The following is a 21,684-nucleotide window of genomic DNA, read 5'->3' on the forward strand; positions in this document are numbered from 1 at the left end:
TTAGCACTTGGCAGTGTGCTAAGTCACTTCAGTCACGTCCAACTCTGTGCAACCCTATGGACTGAGGCTCGCCAGGCTCCTCTGTCCACGGGATTCTCCAGGCAAGAACACTGGAGTGGGTTGCCATGCCCTTCTCCAAGCACTTAGTAGAGAAGGCAATAAATACTTATTAAAATTAAATCATTCAGACACATAAAGAAAATACCTTTCAAAGTTAGCTTTAAATGTGAGTTCATCAGAAGTCCTATTGTGTGGGGTTTTACCCTTGTTTTTCAAAGTTATGAAGTCAAATGAATAGAATGCCTTGATTTCAAATGTTTACATCTAGCTCACAGATTTGAAAATTGTGAAACAGTCGACCACACAGTTTTCATTTTTGTCCATCTTATTTCTATAAACTTTGACTATTTCTCCTACCCAGTGACTACACCCCAATTCCACCCCCACTCCTTTATTTTTGATGCTTCTCATTCTCTGTAGGTGGAGGATATGGCAGTAAAGAGAGGAAATAAAAATAACAGATTCTGTGTGCCTATATGGGCTAACCCAGGGCACTCATGGGGTTAAAAGCACTGCAGTAATATTAAGCACATGTTTCAAGTCAGCAGGGTGCCAGCCTGAGATGTCCTCAAAGCCTAATTTGATAGATATTATGCCATACACTGCTGCAAGTAGTAATGAAGAAAGTAAAAATTTTATGGATGAGCAAAATAGGAGCTCTTATGGATGGAGTGTTTTTAAATCAGGTGTATAATTTACCCAGTGTCAGACCACATGTAGAGTGCATTACTCAATTGAACTTACAAGCAGATAGGAAAGCAGTTTCTTTTAATAAGCACTTCTTCAACTTATTGGCTCTACAATTACTTGCACCAAATTACCAGCAGCTGCTGCCTGTTTGGTGTTTTATCCTAGACAAGGAGTTACATTAGTTTCTAATCAACAAGCCATTCAAGGACTCTTTATAATTTTTAGCTTAATTCCACTTTTATTTGGAATTTATTAATTGAAATATCCAATATTTTCATGACAGTATTTTGCTTAGCTTCCCTTAACAGGAAACCTATTCAACTGCTGAGGCTGAAGGGAAAAGGGAGGGAAGATACTTGTCAAACTTATTTCTGACATTTGCAACATCATATATCCTCTATTGGATTCATCTTGCCTTACAGTCTGAATTTTGACATTTCAATTGCTTTTGTAAAAATAATGATACTGTATTTAGACTTTATGTTTGCAGTCAATAAATTGTTTTGTCTCTAAATAGCATATTCCCATGCACAGGAGTTAACTGCAAGTTTAAACATTAACCAGTTCAGTTTAACACAGGCCTTCTCAACCTTGGCACTATTGACAATTGGGACTGGCTAACTCTTTGCTGCGAGAATGTTCCGAACACTGTACAATGTTCAGGCAAGATGTCTGGACTCTAACCACCAGATGCCAGTGGCACCTTCCCACCCCCAGCCCCTAGTTGTAACAGAATGCCTGCAGCTATGGTCAAACCACCCCAGATGATTTAACAGATTTGAAGAAATTAAATGGAAAAGGGTTTCAGAAACAGTTGTAAGATAAAGTATTGAATATGTTTTCAATTCATTTGTTAAAGATTTTCAAAGTATTTATACAAAGACTGTGTGTGTATGTGTACTAGTCCATATTTGCTTGCTTTATGAAGAACTGTAAAATGAATTTGACAAAATTTACCCAAAATTCAATTATTTAAGTATTATTCTATTTTCAAGCTGCTTTCAGATCCAAAGGCAAAAGGAAACCACCACCACCAGCAGCAGCTGCTAATAGCTGAATACATATTTGTATAACTTTCACTGTAGAAAGCAGGACCTGGGGACTAGTTTTAGACAAGTGTGGTTATACTGTTGTCAGTAGAACCAAGAAATCTGAGACCAAATTCATTCTTTGAAATTATATTACACATTACTGCCAGCTTTAAATTAAAACTCAGAAAAATGTGAACATAAGAGATCATTAACAATGATAAATCATAAAAATGGCAAATCCAGTTCAAGATTTTTCTCATGGGGCCTTCAAATCCACAGTTGTATTTTTGAAGACCAGAATCAAAATTGGTAATACCAAGAACTAGAGTACCTGTACACACTGAAAAACAGCAAAAGTGAAAGAAAATTGCCATTCCATTCACCATCTAGTCATCTAGAACTTACCATCTACCATCTTCCATCTAGTCATATGTTGAAAGATCCAAATAACATCCATTTGAAAGTGGTTCCTTCTTAGTGTATCATCAGATCAGATCAGTCACTCAGTCGTGTCCGACTCTTTGCGACCCCATGAATCATAGAAACTTAATCACACAAAACTTGAAAGATAATTTATATTTACCAGGGCCTTTCCCCAACTTCATCCTAATTAGATACACTTCACAACAAGCTTCTCAAACTTTAATGTATGTATGGATCACCTGGTATCTCGACAAACTGTGGATTCTGACTGAGCAGGTCTGGGGATTTTGCATGCGTGCATGCCAAATCACTTCAGTCATGTCTGACTCTTTGTGACCCCATTGACTGCATGTAGTTGGCCAGGCTCCTCTGTACCTGGGATTCTCCAGGCAAGAATACTGGAATGGGTTGCCATTTCCTCCTCAGGGGATCTTCCCCACTCAGGGATCAAACAGGTGTCTCCTGTGTCTCCTGAATTGGCAGGCAAGTTCTTACCACTAGTGCCACCTGGGAAGTCCACCTGGGGCTTTAGGGAGCCTTTCTAACAAACTTCCAGATGATGACAATGCTGCTATCCATGGACTACATTTTGATGAGCAAGGATTTGCTTACAACAAATCACCAACTGATCATCAAGCCTGATCTTGAACATTCTTAGGGGGCCAATAATAGAGAAAATCTTGACTCTATAAAGTAATACAACATTGTACCTAGTGAAATCTTAATTATTTTCAGGTTCTTTTTGGAAACAGTGTCTAGACCATGGGAAAATTGAGCAATAAGGTTTTTTTTTAATGTTTTATTGGGGATGGATTGAGAGATTGGGATTGGCATATATACACTATTATGTATAAAATAGCAATCAGTTAAAAACACTTTGGGGCTTCCCTGGTAGCTCAGTGGGTAAAGAGTCTGCTTGCAGTGTAGGAAAGCCGTGTTTGATCCCTGGCTTGGGAAGATCCCCTGGAGAAGAAAATGGCAACCTGCTCCAGTATTCTTGCCTAGAGAATTCCATGGACAGAGGAGCCTGGTGGCCTACAGTCCATGGGGTCACAAAGAGTCGGACATGACTGAGTGACCAACACTTTCACGAACAATGTATAGAACTAAGCAAAATTACTGAAAAATAATTGCTAAATCTCAACCTAAATCTCAATTCAAAATGGATTCCTTCTGCTAATGATTTATGAAATTCAAAAATAAATAATTGGATCTTCATACAAACCATGGTTTCTATGACAGACTAAGGACATGTTCCCCTCTTACCACTGTGTCTACATGACTCCACTAAAATACTAAAAAAGAGAACCATCATGTCTCTAACAGCAACTCTGCAGCTATAGCCCAGCCTCTTTAAAAAAAAAAAAACTAAGATTTTTCACACAGCTCTGATATATTTTGACCATGCTGACAAAAACATGTCATAAGTCTGTTATTTTATAAGGAAATAAGAGGAATGACATTAAGTTAGTGGCTTCACTCCTTTTCCCTGAGACAAGAAACATATCCTCCCATTATTTGAAAAATCCAAAGAACTTTCAGTTTCCAGAAGACTCAGATTCATGGCCTTAAAGCCAGACCTATAAAAGCACCATTACTTCATAATTATAGTTTGCAAATAATTCAAATCCTCTATTTTATGTCAGTAGTCTTGTTTCAGCCTTTTTTATGGCTATGTTAGTTCTCTACCCAGTAAAGAGAAGTGAAACAATAGTTTTAAATGTTATTTTTTCTTGTTCATTTTTTTTCTATTGAAGTTTAGTTAATTTACAATGTTGTGCCAATCTCTGCTATACAGCAAAGTGACTCAGTTATCTATTATGGTTTATCCTAGGAGATGGATATGAAGCCCATAGATAATACATAATCCTGATGGTGCTTAATGATTTTGTGATCACCTTAAATATTCAAAATATTAATAATAGGCAATGTTTGGGCTTCAAGCAATCAGAAGAGAATCCTCAATCAGAAAGGACACTGTGCATAAGCCATCAGCACAGCCATACTAGTGCACGATAGCCACAAATTGGCCTACCTTTGAATAACAGGAGGACAGAAATCCCTATGGACACTGTAGTGCCATAGGGCAGTTTTATCATGGGTAGATGTAGGCCAGGAATGACTTTTACTCAGAATAGGCATAAATGTGTAGTTTCCTCCAGAGTGAAGTTCTTTGGGAATCAAGATTAATGTCAATCATATTTAACACATTTATAAATGTTCAAAAAGACCGAATTTATTCAGTGTGAAAGCTCCCAATTTGTAGCTAAGAAAAAAGGTAAAGTATAGGTATGAATGAAGTGAGTGAAGTCACTCAGTCATGTCCAACTCTTTGTGACCCCATGGTCTATAGACTGCCAGGCTCCTCCATCCATGGGATTTTCCAGACAAGAATACTAGAGTGGGTTGCCATTTCCTTCTCTAGGAGATCTTCCCAATCCAGGGATCGAACCCAGGTCTCCCACATTTCAGGCAGACTCTTTACCATCTGAGCCATCAGGAAAATCTTACCAATTTGTACAAGTGGATAGAAAAATAATAAGCAGACTTCAACTTAGAAAGTATATGGTAACATATTTTATGATAAATGACATCGGCATAAAATGAACAGCTCTGAACCATTAGCTTCAAGCAGAGGAAGTACATGTCTAGGAGTCATTGCTAGTTTCCCAAAAATACTAACTGAATCATCTGTGGGGTTGAAAAGTGAAGAAAACATCAATGTATAAAGAAAAATAATAAATACATGTTGAATCTAAAAACACAAAGCAAGCAAACCAAACAAAAGCAGAGTTATAGATACAATGGAGAACAATTTGTAGATGCCAGAAGGTTGGGGAGTGGGGTGGGGGCAAAATAGGTAAAGGGGATTCAAAGGTACAAATCTCCAGTTACATAAAAAGTTGTGTGAGGAAAAAAGGAGAATACGGAGGAAGAGGAGGGGGATGGGATGGGAGGGGATGAGGAGCAGCAGTAAGGTGGGGTGGGTGTGGGAAGGAAGGAAGAGGGAGAGAGAGGAAAGGAGAAGTGAAAGAAGAAGAGTAGAAACCCAACTGAAATTAGTATCCTAGAAAGCTTCAGTACTTACACTTTTTGAATGCTAAGTGAGATTATGCTGCTGCTGCTAAGTCACTTCAGTCGTGTCTGACTCTGTGCGACCCCATAGACGGCAGCCCACCAGGCTCCCCTGTCCCTGGGATTCTCCAGGCAAGAACACTGGAGTGGGTTGCCATTTCCTTCTCAATGCATGAAGGTGAAAAGTGAAAGTGAAGTCGCTCAGTCGTGTCCGACTCTTTGCGACCCCATGGACTGCAGCCAACCAGGCTCCTCCATCCATGGGATTTTCCAGACAAGAGTACTGGAGTGGGGTGCCATCGCCTTCTCCATACATATCATAAATTTTAATAATGAAGCTAGAGAAGGCACACAACAGAGGAAATAGCAACCAACATGTTAGTGTTGCTATTTGAGGCACATTGAAACACTGGCCTCTTCAGCCTGGAAAGGCAACTTCTTAATGGGAAACTTGATTAAAATTTACACAATTACAAACGATCTGGGTAACATGGTCACAGGCTTGTTCCCCAATAGAATGGTGGGGCATCCTTGAAACTTTAGTAAAAATAAGTTTAGGAAACTAGAAGGAAGAAATGATTAGCAAATGTACAGAACCCAAACTCATCTGCATCATTTCCCCCAACCTCCCTCCCACAAAAGTTAACACAAGAAGGAAATAGAGACTTCAGGTCAAAGTTCATTCCTCTATTTAGTGCCAAGCACCAGGCTAAAAGCTAAGACAGTGCTGAAGAGTAAAACTTCTGTGGTTCCTGCTCTGTTAAGTTTAGAGCCAACTGGGTTAGCACCTGAATGGAGTGACAGATAAATAGCTGAAAAATCACACCAATAATATAAAATTATAACAGATCAAAACTCTGAAGAAAAGGCACATGGTCCCAGACAGTGTCTGGCCATGAGCCTTGACCTAACTAGAAGGATACTATTTGAAAGTGTGCTGATATCTTAGAGATAGGTAGAATTTGAAGTAACAGGCTAAAAAGCAATAAATGCCTACTAAATAAAGCCAGACTCTTTTTTAACATTCAGGGTACACTAAAGCATCCAGTTTAACCAAAATTCATACTCATTTCAGTGGCCGGGCTTCAGGGACAGACTCCTGGGATCTCCAATAACAAAAAACACTGGGAGAATGACACATAAGGCTGATGCCAAAGAAAAAAAATTCAGCTATAAATGATAGATAATTAATTGGCATCTCTTAAATGGAGTTATCCAGTGAAAATATCATTTTTAATAAAATGCATTATTGTCCAGAATATGACTGGCTCATTTGAAAGGTGAGAAATCTATACAAGTTAAGAGTGGTTATGAAAGTTGACTTACCTCATAAAGCACAGAACCAGTTCACTGAACCAAAATTCACTGAAAAGGGAAATTAATAAAAATTCATATGGCCATTCTAGCACTGTCTAATTTGATTTATATCATTATTAGTTCTGAAATGCCTGCTTGTGACTAGAGTATGAACTTGTGATATATCATGTTTTTCATTTGTGAATCCCTAGCTGAAAGCACCGGAGAAGGCAATGGCACCCCACTCCAGTACCCTTGCCTGGAAAATCCCATGGATGGAGGAGCCTGGTGGGCTGCAGTCCATGGGTCGCTAAGAGTCGAACACGACTGAGCGACTTCATTTTCAATTTTCACCTTCATGCATTGGAGGAGGAAATGGCAATCCACTCCAGTGTTCTTGCCTGGAGAATCCCAGGGACGGGGGAGCCTGGTGGGCTGCCATCTATGGGGTTGCACAGAGTCGGACACGACTGAAGAGACTTGGCAGCAGCAGCAGCACCAGCCGAAAAGCACAGTGCCATGCTCATTGCAGGCAATCAATAAATGTTTGTTGACTTGAAAGACAATAGTTAAGGCTTTAATTTATCTAACACAAGTCACTGAGTAACAGTCATTATCTACTTCATTTGTGTTGGTGAACACTGACATTTAAGGATGTTCTGTTGATACATACACCAGGACCTCCCAAACAGGAACACAGCCCTGCTCTCAAGCTTGACAGGGCTGTCTTTACCATCTGGTGCTCTCAATCCCAGAAAATCCTCCTTCTTGCCAAACACAGTCATTATGTCCTAGTGCACATTTTGGGGGCACTAAAATGTTGACTTTGAAGTTCAACAAAAGCCATTTTAGTTGCTTTATGTCTATGTTCTCTTTAAAGACACTACTCTGCAGTTAGCAAAATCCTGCTCAAATTAATAACTGCTGTCATGCTCTCCAATCTTGTGCATCCCCACCCCATACTACTCTGAGGGGGTAGGAAACTGTTGTGAGAATTTTTTCCTGAAAGGTAGGGCCTTCAGGGTATTTACACTGTATGTACATAAAATAGATTTTTATGTATGTGAAATCTAGTGTATATACACAGTAGAAATTGTCTTTAAGTAATCTCCATATATTGTAATTGAAACCTAAGTCATACTTAATAGTCACAACTAGTAAATTGCTCTCTAGAAAATCCAAATGCAACTGCATCTTCAGTTGTATTTAGGCTTACCAAGAATTGATTAAACTTGTTTCCAAACTTTTTCATTTCACTGGTACTTGCTATTGTGAGTTTGTAATTTTAATTAGTGTTACTATATATCTGATGAAATGTAAGTGAGAAAACAAAACGATGTGGTCTAAAAATATATCAGATGCTTTAAAATAAGAACAAGTAGCTAACAAGTAATTTCTATTAAATTGTTTATGGGGAACAAAAAATGTAAAAGACTGGAGAAAATTATAAAAATCTGGAAATGTTTTGCCTCGCAACTTCTTCAGATGTGAATTTAAGCTTTAGCTCCAGTTTTACATAAATCAAAACTAGAAATATTATATAATATATTATGGATGTGGTTTATGTAAAAGAAGAAATTTAATTAATGGAGCCATGTCAAAGAACATACCTTGAACCTACATTAAAAAAAAAAAAACGGGTGGATGAAAATAGTTTTAAGTTCTTAGCCAAAATAAAAGATTTCTCTTATGTTAGTACTATTTTTAATGAATCTGTTCTTAAACAGATTTTTCAATTAATCAACTACCTATAGATCCCATTCACAAGAATCAAAGCTACTGTATTTTGGTCCTAAATAAACTTATTTCACCCTCTTCCACGAAAAATGCAAACCAATAAAAAGTCTGCTTCTCCTTTTTTCTTTCAGAAGAAAAATGCTCTTTCACAGCATCATTCCATTGATTTGATGGTCAGTTTTGCAAACTGCCACCCACCTGGTTGCTCAAACCAAAACCTTTGAGTTGTCCTTAATACACTGCTTTCCTCATCACTTATATCTAATCCATTAACAAAATTATTAATTCAGCTTCTAAGATATAAATAATTTCACTTCTCTACACTGGATTATAAAGGGCAAGGGGGAGAAAGGTTCAAAACGAAGAGGTAGGTGGGGCTGGTCATGAATGGCCTTATAGGTCATGGCAAGTAGTCTGAATTTTGTTCCAAATATAATGAGAAACTATTAGATTATCCTAATTATTTTGTGGAGAAATAATTATGAGAGGGTCCAGAAATGGGAACATGGGGAAAACAGTGGGCTACACAGATGTAGTCTACCACGGTGGTTAATGTTGTATAGTAAATTTAATAAAAATTTAATAACACTTGGCATATATCCTAAAGATTGAGTCAACAGAACCTTCTGAATATGGGGAGCATAAATGAAAGAGAATGGTAGTGCACACAATCTAGGTGTTTTAACCCTACATCTGGTTGAAAAGAGAAGCCATTTAATAAGAATGAAGAGGGCAAGAATGAAGAAGAACAAGCTTGGTGGTGTAGGGGTAGCAGGAGTAGGACATGTAGGATTAAGAATTCTGTTGCCATATCTCAAGGTATTAAATAAGCAGTTGAATATATGACTGCAGTTCAAAAAAGTTGGAGTTATAAATTTAGAAATCATCAGGATATATGCAGTATATAAAGCCACATGAATAGGTGAAATTACCAAGAGGAAATTCATATTTAGAACTACATAAGAGAAAGCCAAAAGAAAGAGTTGGCAAAGGAGATTGAGGATAATAGATGGAAATTTAGGAAACTTTGGTATCTGGAAATCTAAGAGTTTCAAGGAGGGGAGAGATGTCAATAAAAGCTGAGAGAGAAAATAAAATAAAGTCAGAACTGAACATTGGTTTGGTAGGATGGAAGGTGTTGGTGAGGTCACCAACACCTCGGGAAAGGAGACTACGGTGGAGTGAAAGAGAAAAATACTCCTTTGCATGGCTTACAAACAGAAAGGGAGGTAGGAAACAGAAGCATCAATAATACACAGCTCCCACTTTACAGACTGTGAAGCTCTTGGTAATATCTGGATCAGCGATTCTAAAGAACCCACCATTATGGGTAAAAAAGAAGACCCATATCAATATTATCATCATCAACAATGCGGACTCTGGCAAGTATACCATCACTGGACATCTCAGCTGCAAGTGTAGGGGTATTGATAAGAGAACCTTGAAAAGTTTGAGAAGGCAGCAGCAGAGATGGGCAAAGGCTTTTTCAAGTATGCCTGGGTGCTGGACAAAATGAAGGCAGAAAGAGAGTGTGGCTTCACCATGAAATCTCACTATGGAAGTCTGAGACAACCAAATACTACATCACCATCATTGATGCCCCAGGCACTTTATCAAGAACAGGATCACTGGCTCATCCCAGGTGACTGTGCTGTGGTCATTGTGGCCAGCAACATGGGAATATCTGAAGTAGGCCTCTTGAAGTATAGGCAGATATGCAAATACACTACTGGCCTACACAATGAGTGTGAAGCCGCTCATCATGGCTGTCAACAAGACAGACTCCACCAAGCCCACCCACAGTGCTGCAAGCTTCCACCAGATCACCAAGGATGTGAGAGCCTACATCAAGAAGATCAGCTATAATTCGGCTGCCATGGCCTTCATGCCCATCTCAGGCTAGCATAGTCTAGCATCCACATGCCCATATTCAAGAGCTGGAAGGTCAAGAGGAAGGAGGGAAATGCCACAGGGATGACTCTCCTGGATGCTCTGGACTCCATTTTCCCACCCATTCAACTGGTCAATGAGCCCCTGAGGCTGCCTCTGCAAGATGTGCACATGATTGGAAATATTGGCCCTATGTCTGTGGACTTTCTGGAAACTAGATTCCTGAAACTTGGGATGGAGGTCACCTTTGCCCCACCAACCTCACCTCAGAGGTCAAGGCTGGGTAGATGCACCAGGAGACCCTGCCTGAGGCCCTTCCAGATGACAGGTGGACTTCAGTGTGAAGAATTTATCTGTGAAGGACATTCATCACGGAAATATGGCTGGAACGACCCCTCCCCCACCAGATGGAGGCTGGTAGCTTTATGACACAAGTGATTGTCTTGACGCAATAGTTGGAAGATCCACCCCAACTATTTCCCAATCAGCCCACATCTTCTGCAAGCTTGCTGAGCTGTGGGAAAAGATTGACTGATGCTCAGGCAAGAAACTGGAGGGAACCCCAAGACCCTGAAGTCAGGCCACTGTGCAGATGCACAGATAGTCCCCAGCAAGGGCATATGTGTGGAAATGTTCTCTGAGTACCCACCTCTAGGCCATTGTGATGTGTGGGACATGAGACAAATAGTGGTCACTGGAGTCATCGAGGCAGTGGATAAGAAGTCATCCTCAGCAGGAAAGGTCACCAAGTCAGCAGTAAAGGCCAGAAAGAAATGAAGTATGACCCCTGAAGTTTCCTCAGCAATCTCACTACAAAGATTATTTAATACTCTATGCACTCACTGAGTAAGATTAATAAAAATTGTCAAAAAAATAGACCACTTCTTCGCATGTGGCTGTCCAGTTTTCTCAGCACCACTTATTGAAGAGACAATGCTTGCCCTCTTGAATGATCTTGCCTATTGTGTCATAAATTAATTCCTCTTTAAATATTACATACCATTTAAATTTGCTAAGAAAGCAGAATTTAAATGCTCTCACTCCCTTCCCCAGACAAAAGATAAATATGTTAGGAGATGGACATGTTAATTAATTAGATGGCTGAAAATTCTTTTACTATGTATATGCACATCAAATCACCACATTGTACACTTTAAATATATTACAGTTTTACATGGCAATTATATTTCAATGAAGTTGATATTAAAGAATCAACAACTCTTGTAGAGAGTTTTGCTATAAAGGAGGGCAGAGAAATAAGGTAGGGGATAGAGGAACACATGAAGTCAGAGAAGATGGTTTACTTTTAAGATGGGATTATTACATGGTGCCCTTGAGTAGAAAAGAGAAGACTGGCTTCTGTGTACAAGGAGATAACTTGACCTCAGGAAGGATAAAGACACATTATCCTTGTGCATAAATGGGAAGAAAGAATATGTGGATATAAATCTACAAATCTGGCTGATAGATTTTTATAACAGAAAGATGAATTGTTTCTCTTTTGTGAATTGTGATGAAAGTGAGAAGAGAAAAGGGGCTGCTGGTACTCTGCGGAAAGAGAAGGTGGATCAGAGACTAACAGGCTATTGCCAGGCAGTATTGTATCTACTTGATGTCTCTGAACATACTTTTAAGTAGAAACAAATCAATTCATAAATGTGTTTTCCTCCACTACATGCAAGAATCATATTTATTGTGTATATTTATTATTTTTATTACTTACATACTGTATATCTCGACTAGATTATAATCTTTAAAATATACCACTGCCGTCTCTACTTCTAAGACCTTTATTCACACTATCTGGCATGTAGTTGGTATTTCATTAATATGTGTTGACTGAATAATTCAGTATCCACAAGTATTCAAAATATGCTTGAAATTTAACTCATTTTTATCTTGCCCTTAACTCTTCCATGTCCATATCTGTTCCTCTAAGTTTTTATCATATTACAGCTTATCCAACTAATTTCCCAATCCAGATATTTGGAAATCGTCCTCTGACCTCCCTCATTTCATTCTCCGTGACCCAACAATCAAGTTCAGTCAACTCTGCCATTTAAATATTTCTGGGAGCTCTTCAGTTTTCTCTTTCCTGTAGCCAATTTCCTGGTCAGGTCGCCATCACCTCACCTGGATTACTGGAAAAGCATCATACCAGCTCTTCCAACTTTCATTTAACCCTCAGGTCCATTCTCCACATCTCTGAAACAGTATAAATCTTACTATGTCCTCCACAGCATTAAACTTTCCATTGATTCTTCAGCAAAGTCTTCAGGGTAAAATTCTCTTTTTTATGATTTATGACACTTTCTTAATCTGGCCTAGAACTCTAGTTGGCAAATTAAGCTAAGTTCAATTCTCTAATTAGCAGATCTCTATCAGCTCTTGGGTCTCTTTATGTACTTTTCCCTCCACCTGGAATATTCTCTTCACCATCCACTTCTACTCATCCTCTCTTTCTCAATTTAGAAGTTACTTCCTCTCAGCAGACTTCCCTCAATCATGGCATTGGTTAGGTACTCCTCTTAAATGCTTCCAAAGCTCTCTAGGTATGCTGTAGTTCTGTAAAATTCCTTTGCAGCATTGCTTTTATCCCAAACCCAGAAGTAACATGTTTACAGGGTAGAGTCTTATGGTTCTTGTAATGAATGTATCCCTCTATTCCTCTCCACAGTCCCTTAGAAATAAAGAACAAAAAAATGAAGGGAAAAAGAGGTGCTTATTTGCTGAAGGAAAAGAATCATTTCTACCAGAATGCCTCCAGAAGTGGCAAGACAGTTCTGAGCAATTCTGTGATCATGGGGTAATGAAAAAAATGGTGAGCACAATCTCTGTATTGCCTTTTTTCAAACATAAATTAGAATTTTCTCAGACAATTTGTAATCTGGGAACTGCTTGATATTATTTTGTTCTTCTTAGGAGTGAATCTCAAAGTATTTGTGTTTTGAATTTCTCTTGGGTATTTTTAATAATTAGCATTCATTTAAAATACTTGAGCAAATACTTGGGAAAGTGAGAAGTATAATTTTCATCTCTTCATGATGACTTCACAAGCATTATAGTAAGTTACAGGAAGTAAGAAGATAAACCATTCTAAAAAGTCAAAGTAGCATGACTTGTAGCAAAAGATCTGATAAATTTTAAGTGAACAAACAAACTAACCACTACAATTCTGCAGCAAGCAAAATCACATGCCTAGATTTAGAAGAAAAACTTACCAGTTTTCCCATTTGTACCAAATATTTTGGCTATGAATGTTCAAGACAGAGGCAGAATGATCCCATGATGGTTTCTAGTCATATTCAAAAGGTATAGGAATAGATGAGATGAAAGATAGCAAAAAGGGGCCTCATGAATAAAATCAAAGCCTAAATTGAAATCACATGGCATTTAACCACATCTCATCCTCTATCTATGGCACCCCACTCCAGTACTCTTGCCTGGAAAATCCCATGGACGCAGTAGCCTAGTAGGCTGTAGTCCATGGGGTCGTGAAGAGTCAGACACAACTGAGCGACTTCACTTTCCCTTTTCACTTTCATGCATTGGAGAAGGAAATGGCAACCCACTCCAGTGTTCTTGCCTGGAGAATCCCAGGGACGGGGGAGCCTGGTGGGCTGCCGTCTATGGGGTCGCACAGAGTCCGACACGACTGAACTGACTTAGCAGCAGCAGCAGCAGCATCCGCTATCTAAAATGTCACTCTGAGTCTAATAATTTTTAAAGTAGCTTATGACTTTATTTCTTAGGGTATAATTATATAAGCTATATATGAAACACATCATACAAAGATAAGCACAACATGGAGGGTTTGTCATCTTCATTAAACAAGCAGGCAGTCATTATATTTTAATCTACTCATTAGTAGACAGAAAACAAAATAGCTGCTCATGGAATTAATCTGTTAAATAAAGTCTTACAAAAAATATCACTCTAAGAAACTATATATGTGGTTGATTCTTTTGACTTCTATACATTATTAAATAATGCGTTATCTTTGGCAGTGTTTATTCCCATTGTACTTGCTTATGTTTTCACCATTAAATCATTAATTGCAAATCCCTGAGTTCAAGAAATTCTCTTGAGAAATAGTGTATACCAAGTTATAAGCACACTGTGTCTCAAGTCAGGATGATTATAAGCTCACTTTTTAAAAATATTTCTACAGAAGTACATTCCATCAATACAGTTAAGATAGAGTTGCCAGATTTAACACACAAAAATGCAGGATATCACTTAATGTGGATTTAAGTGACACATTATAAATGACAAATTTTTTTTTTAGTATAAATATGTCCTGTGCAATTTGGGGGGAAGTATATTGAAGATTAAAAAGTATTCATTGTTTATCTGAGATTCAAATTTAAATGGGTCTCCTGGATTTTATCTGGCAAACTTAGAACTAAAACTTAGCCAAGGATAACCTCCATCAGATGACTCAATTTCTCTGGTATCGATCGCCACATCTAAGGTCATTATCCAAGGGACAGGGTGGTCATAAGTGACAACTGAAGGTTAATTAAGAGCTAATTATTGGTTGAACTGACAAGTCAATATTTCAATTCACCACTATAATAGCCATTTTAATCAATACAGATTTTTTAAGGAATTTTAAACAAATATGATTTTACAATCCTTTCCCTCTAGCAACCTAAAAACTCAATGGTGCTTATCTCATTTTCCTTGTGAGAGTATCTCCAATTGTTAAGTTAAACATAAACTTTTGTTAAGTTAAAAATATAAACTTGAACTCTATGAAAGTCAACATAAAAGGTAAGGCAGTATATTTTTAATGACAAATAATTTGCTTGTATGTTTTAAATTTAATTAAAACTGAATTTACTATGTTGCCTCCCAAATCCATTTTTCTCTTTTTCTTCTCCCTGAATAACAGCATGGCCCTGTCTGATGGCCAAGTCAGAAATCTGAGTCATTCTCAATCCCCTTCATACAACCCACATATTAAAAAAAAAAAAAAAACTTATTGAGTATTTACTGTATTTACTAAGATTATCATATTAAGTATTTACATATCACTGTAATAAATTTTATTTTATTTTTTATTTTTTTTAATTTAATTTTATTTTTTAAACTTTACATAATTAGTTTTGCCAAATATCAAAATGAATCTGCCACAGGTATACATGTGTTCCCCATCCTGAACCCTCCTCCCTCCTCCCTCCCCATACCATCCCTCTGGGTCGTCCCAGTGCACTAGCCCCAAGCATCCAGTATTGTGCATTGAACCTGGACTGGCATCTCGTTTCATACATGATATTTTACATGTTTCAATGCCATTCTCCCAAATCTTCCCACCCTCTCCCTCTCCCACAGAGTCCATAAGACTGTTCCATACATCAGTGTCTCTTTTGCTGTCTCGTACACAGGGTTATTGTTAGCATCTTTCTAAATGCCATATATATGCGTTAGTATACTGTATTGGTGTTTTTCCTTCTGGCTTACTTCACTCTGTATAATAGGCTCCAGTTTCATCCACCTCATTAGAACTGATTCAAATGTATTCTTTTTAATGGCTGAGTAATACTCCATTGTGTATATGTACCACCGCTTTCTTATCCATTCATCTGCTGATGGACATCTAGGTTGCTTCCATGTCCTGGCTATTATAAACAGTGCTGCGATGAACATTGGGGTACACGTGTCTCTTTCCCTTCTGGTTTCCTCAGTGTGTATGCCCAGCAGTGGGATTGCTGGATCATAAGGCAGTTCTATTTCCAGTTTTTTAAGGAATCTCCACACTGTTCTCCATAGTGGCTGTACTAGTTTGCATTCCCACCAACAGGGTAAGAGGGTTCCCTTTTCTCCACACCCTCCCTAAATTTTAAACTGCACTCTCTTGACTGTCACAACAACCCAGTGAGATAGGAACTATCACGACTCACTCTACAGATAAGAAACTGAAGCATAAAGAGGATTAATGGCTGGTTCAGATTCAAACAGGTGAGGAGGAAGAGAGCCAGGACTAAAATCTAGGTTCATTTTAATTACTATGTTAACTCCACATATCCAACTGGTCACCACAGTTTGTCAATTCTCCTTCCAAAACATTTTTCAAATCCTTTCTCTTCACCCCATCCCACCTTAGTTTAGGCCCTCATTGGTACTGTGTACCAATGAAGGCCTAGAATCTTCAGATATTTGTTTCATAAAAAAACTACCACAAGTTGGCTCCCTTAAATAACAGAAATTGATTGCCTCAGTTCTGGAGAGCAAATGTCCCAAACTACTGTCATAGCAGAGCTGGTTCTTCCTGAGGGCTATGAGGGAACTATCTGTTCGAGGCCTCTCTCCTTGACTTGGAGATGGCCATCTTCTCCCTGAGCCTCTTCACATCATCTTCCTTCTGTGCACATCTGTTTCTGTGTCCAAATTTCCCTTTGTTAGAAGAACACCAATCATACTGGATTACGGAACCACTTGACTGCAGTATGTTTTCATCATAACTTATTACATCGGCAGTGACACTCTATTTCCAAACAAGGTTACAATCTGAGGGGTTAGGAGTTAGAAAATCAACGATCTTTTTCAAAAGAGGACACAGTTCAACTCATAACAGGTCTCTTTTAACCTGCTCTTCAGTCCCACCAAAGTGCTTTTGCTAACATTCAAATCTAATCCTGTTATTTCCTTATTTCCTTATTTTCAAAGAGAAGACAGCCTCCAGAATAAAAGGCCAAATTTGGGAATGGGGAGATAACAGAATTTTTTCTATCCATTCTGTGCTTGCCATTCCATCTTTATCTCTTGCCACCTCCTAGTCTCTTTGCTCAGCCCTTGAACTTTAAAGTTCCAGATAGACAATAAACCTGGTCATTGGACTGTGAACTTCTTGAGGGCAGATATGGTATCTTAGTCATCTTTATAGATACAGCACTTGGCACAGAGCCTTTGGCAAGGCAGTGAGGTCTATACGTCTATAACACATGTGTAAATGATGCTTACTACACCATAGGAAAAATGGACCATTCAGCCCAAGGAGAGAAAAAGAACCTCTTTGAGCCTGATGTGTACTATAGCAGCTAAGAGCAGAGAAAAGCATGGCATAAAATGTTTGTGGAATATATGTTGTAAAGTACATGTTGTTAAAGTGCTAGGGTTCACAGTGAAGTCCACAAAAATACTTATAAAGGTTAAATATATATGTTGTCAAAGCACCTTGAGTCACAATTTTGGACAAAATTAATATTTTATCTTTTTAATATAATCATAAAACATTTAGCAGCCTTTGGGAACATTAAGCATAAATCCAGTTGAAATAAATTCGACAGGTAAGATGTCATTTCTTGGTTCTATTCATTTGGTGTTGCCAAATTAATATCCTATACTATATTGATGCCATCACCACCTATTTTGCTATGTAACATCATCTAACAAATAATTAAATAGCTCATGTTTAGTCTATTCTATAATACTGCAGGTTTTTAGGAAGATATTATATATCGTAAAACTGGGAAGTTTCTATTTTGTGAACTATTATATGGCAATCCCACTTGACAAGACATAAATATGACCTATTCAACCCATTCATTTAATGAGTGACATTTAATTTCAAACATCAAGTAATCCTTTAGGGATCTGTATCTACCCCAGGGGTGACTCTAACTTGCCCTGCTTGGGTTAGGTGCACTTCCCTGAACCAATCACTGTGCCCAATGAGTTTGTGAATGGCAGCTTCACCAGAAGAACAAACTAGGGAAGCCAGGTGGACAAAACATGAGGGAAAGACAGTGGAGCACGTAGAAGAAATGTAATGGAGAACCAGAGGCTCTACAACCATCTGGGTAGACTCCATTCCTCCCTCACAAAATTAAAGCAAGTCTAGTTGCAATTCTCTTTGAACCAATAAGAAACAACATAGAAATCTGCTTATCTAAATAATAAACATTCTACTTCTTTATGGAGGTGAGCAGTGTTTGGCTGGAAGAGAAAGTCTGTGTGACTCCTTCCAAACACATAGGACTTCAGTGCCTTCAGAAGAAAAATAGGGAGAATTTTCTCAAAGTGAGGCTTTGGCATTTTTTAAATCACAACACCAAGAATCAGCTGACGACTTTCTGTTCCCAATGACTACAAACAACGTGAACTTTGATTCTTTTTCAAATATCTACTAATACCTGACAGATAAAATCCAAACCCTTTAGCAGCTTTCAGTAAAAACATTGAATGTGCCTCTAGCTTCATCTCCTCTACCCCGTAAATAAGCCCTGATCTACAGCAATACAATGTCTATGAATCACCATATACTTCCATGCTTTATACCATTAGTAATATTGGTAATCTTTATTAAGTACCTACTATGTGCCAGGCACTATTCAGGTGCTGGAGATATAGCAATGACCAAGACAAACCCTTGCCCTCATGAAGCTTACATTCCAGTGTATGTCTTGGAGATGGGGGGTGGAGGTTGGTAATCATTATGTAACTAAATAAAGATCCTGGCTGGGGTAAGAGGTAACTTTAGAAAGGGTGGTCAGGAGGTGACCTGAACCACCTTAAAGAATCTCTATGAAAATATCTGTGCTTGGCACTGGGCCTGGGAATCATATACCTTTATCATGAATCCTCCCAGTGATTCTTGTTCAGACTGCACAGCACAGACCTCAAATTCAAGCCTGACCAGTTCCTCAGCCCCAGTCTTAGTCTTTAAGTCCTTTCATTCTGATTGAAATGCTCTTTCTGACACTCTTAGACAGACTCTTCCTTAAGGTCAGTTCAAGGCCATTTCTTACTCATAAAGGTATTCCCCCGTTCTTGCTCAAGGCCTGGGACATTGACAATACTTAAGAATTGTTATGGAACAAATGCTGTTTGGCTACAGAATTAAATAGAAGTGTTATGACTGCTCAAGACTCAATCCTGATGAGAGACGCTGCTACTGGGAATGCGGAAACAATCAAAGACCATGGAAAAAAAGATGTTGGGTCCTTCTCTGGAGATGAGTGGTGACGTTAAAACTGGAGAGATCTTTACTGTGCTCAAAAGTATACAAAGGTGGCCACTACTGAAAGTAAAAATGACTTTTTAAAAATATTTTTTTTTTAATTCAGCTATCTGGGTACTTTCAAGTTTTCTAAAACTAGCATCACCAAAAGATTCAATCGGAATGACATTTTCCCTTCTGCACCTAGACTAATTTCCTGCCTTGAGCATTTTGTTCCTACATATTTCCCATTAATACAGATGCTTTGTTTATAGAACTATTTAATTAGCAAGACCTTTATTTTTTTTCAGGAAAATCTCATGCTTAGGAAAAGGAACTTTTAAGTAGTGCTGGAAATTTTTACTTTTAAAAATGGGAGTTGAAGTGCATGGCATAGAGGATGTTGTAAAACAGGCAGTCTCAAAGCGATTTTAACTATAATCTCTGTATTTGGGTAGTTCATCTAATTAACAACCTGGCATTACCGTAAAGATGAGATTGTCATGTTATTTGAAGTGGTTTTTAACAGTCTTTAAGTGCCAACCACTCAATTTATTAACAGTTTATTCTACCTTAAGTGAAGGAAATTACATAATTATTGTGAGCCTAGAAATGAGAAGAAATACACACATATATTTTATCATTACGTATAAAGAATGCCAAAATTAAAGTTTTTAAGTACAAGTAAAATTCCTTAACATGCATATTAACAGTTTGATGCCACTGGGTTTTTTGGGTGTGTAACCATCTTCCTTACATACTTTTGTTCAACTTTTAGCTTGATGTGATCTAACAAAAATAGCACAAAAGAAGAACAAAACATATTTTGGAAGCAGAATAAGAAGCAGTTTAAAATGTGAACCTTAAAATCAGATTGGCTGTCTTCGAATCCTGGCTCTACCACTACCAGTGCAAAGAACTTAATTAAGTCTTGGTCTTTCTGTGCGCCTTTTCTCACCTCTAAAATACAGATCTTAATAGTGATAATAGGGCTCAACTATGGGGTTGCTGTGAGAATTAATGATTTAATACAGGTAAGGCACCAGAACACTCAGAAAATATTAACTATCATTCATTCAGTCTAGCCTTCCCTGTAATAATGTACTTCCCCAAGATAATATTTCACAGGATGATTTCCCTACATTTCCAAGCATTAGGAGCTTTTTTCCAACTCTAAAAATTTCTCAGAACATATCATGATAGCAGTTTTATATTTTTATCCACTACATGAGAATGTGAAAATCATAAAATTTATTCTGGATTTACTCATAATTTTAAACAAATGAGTATTTTTCTCTACCATAAGGTACTCAGAGGTGGCCTTGGTTGATCTTGTAGCATGAAAGGGTTAAATGGTCTAAGTTGGGGAAGAAAGGTCATCATGATAGAGCTTCACAATTTGACATTTACCATCTGCTCCCATCTGAACAGGTTATTTCAACTAGCTATATTTTGATTGATTTGACAGGGAAAGGTTGCTATTATCATTCCCAAATATGGATTCCTGAAGACCTCTGGGTATAATTATTTATTCATTCATTCATTTATTTGATAAAATGTTATTAAAGGTGACTACATATTGGGCAGTATGTTTAGAGCCAAGAGAATGCCTCTCAAGTGTCAGAGGTCTACTTTTTCTTCACAGACAAGATGAGGAAATGGGTACCCAGGGCTCAGGAAAGAAGAAAACAGGGAAATGAGTAAGGGTAAAAGAAAAAGGCAGACTCAGTTCCTCTGATTCTCAGTTCAATGATCATCCTAAAACTTGAACCTGTTTCATAGTGTAATAAACTCACCCCCAGCAATGAGAAAGGATATTTGTCCTTGAATGCCAGTTCTCAGGATAGAATCTAGAATGAAGTTGGTATTTAATAGTGAATGAATGATGTATGTATGTACAGACAAATTAATGAATAGGTGAATAGATGGATGGGCCTTTGGAAATGGTTAAAGATTTCTTAGTTTTAATCTCCCCAATTTTTTCTTTGCATTAAAAAATAAATGCTTTAAAGCCAGTTCTCCTGGGAAATGTAGAAAGATACTTTAAAATTTTGGGGGGAAGATTAAAAAGGAAGATACATAGTAGAATGAAGGGAATGAATGGATAAATGACATATCACCTCAGGCAGTTTACTCAGAGAAGTCATGCTTACTGAGATTGACATTAGAATCTTATAAGTGTCCACTGCCCAAATCTCTGCTTTTTTTCTCCCTCTTTACCAGCATCTCACCTTCTCATTTTAAAACTATGTATTTTTTCTCTTAATTTAACCCAGTTAGTGACCCACACCAAATTATAAAAACTACTTCGACATCATAAATACTCTCGAGTAATCCTTAAAATCACTTGATTGAGCTCCTAGAAATGATATCAGGTGTGTGTCTGTGTGAGTTTGTGTATACCTCTATACGTGTACATAAATTTTCATAAATAATTCTTAAAGAACAACCTGTTCTTTTTTCCAGTGAATGCTATGCTTCTATTCTCTTTAGGACTTAGGTCTGTATTTGTCTGGGATGCAGGGACACCAAATTGAG

The 21,684-nt window shown here is 37.9% G+C and overlaps 1 pseudogene; it reads left to right on the top strand.

Annotated features, from left to right (window-relative positions):
• Positions 1-9,050: 9,050 nt before the first annotated feature.
• Positions 9,051-10,979, top strand: LOC102285611 (elongation factor 1-alpha 2 pseudogene; annotated as a pseudogene).
• The last annotated feature ends 10,705 nt before the right edge of the window (positions 10,980-21,684 follow it).

The sequence above is a fragment of the Bos mutus genome, chromosome 1, assembly GCF_027580195.1.
Source record: "Bos mutus isolate GX-2022 chromosome 1, NWIPB_WYAK_1.1, whole genome shotgun sequence".
NCBI classification, from domain to species: Eukaryota; Metazoa; Chordata; class Mammalia; order Artiodactyla; family Bovidae; genus Bos; species Bos mutus.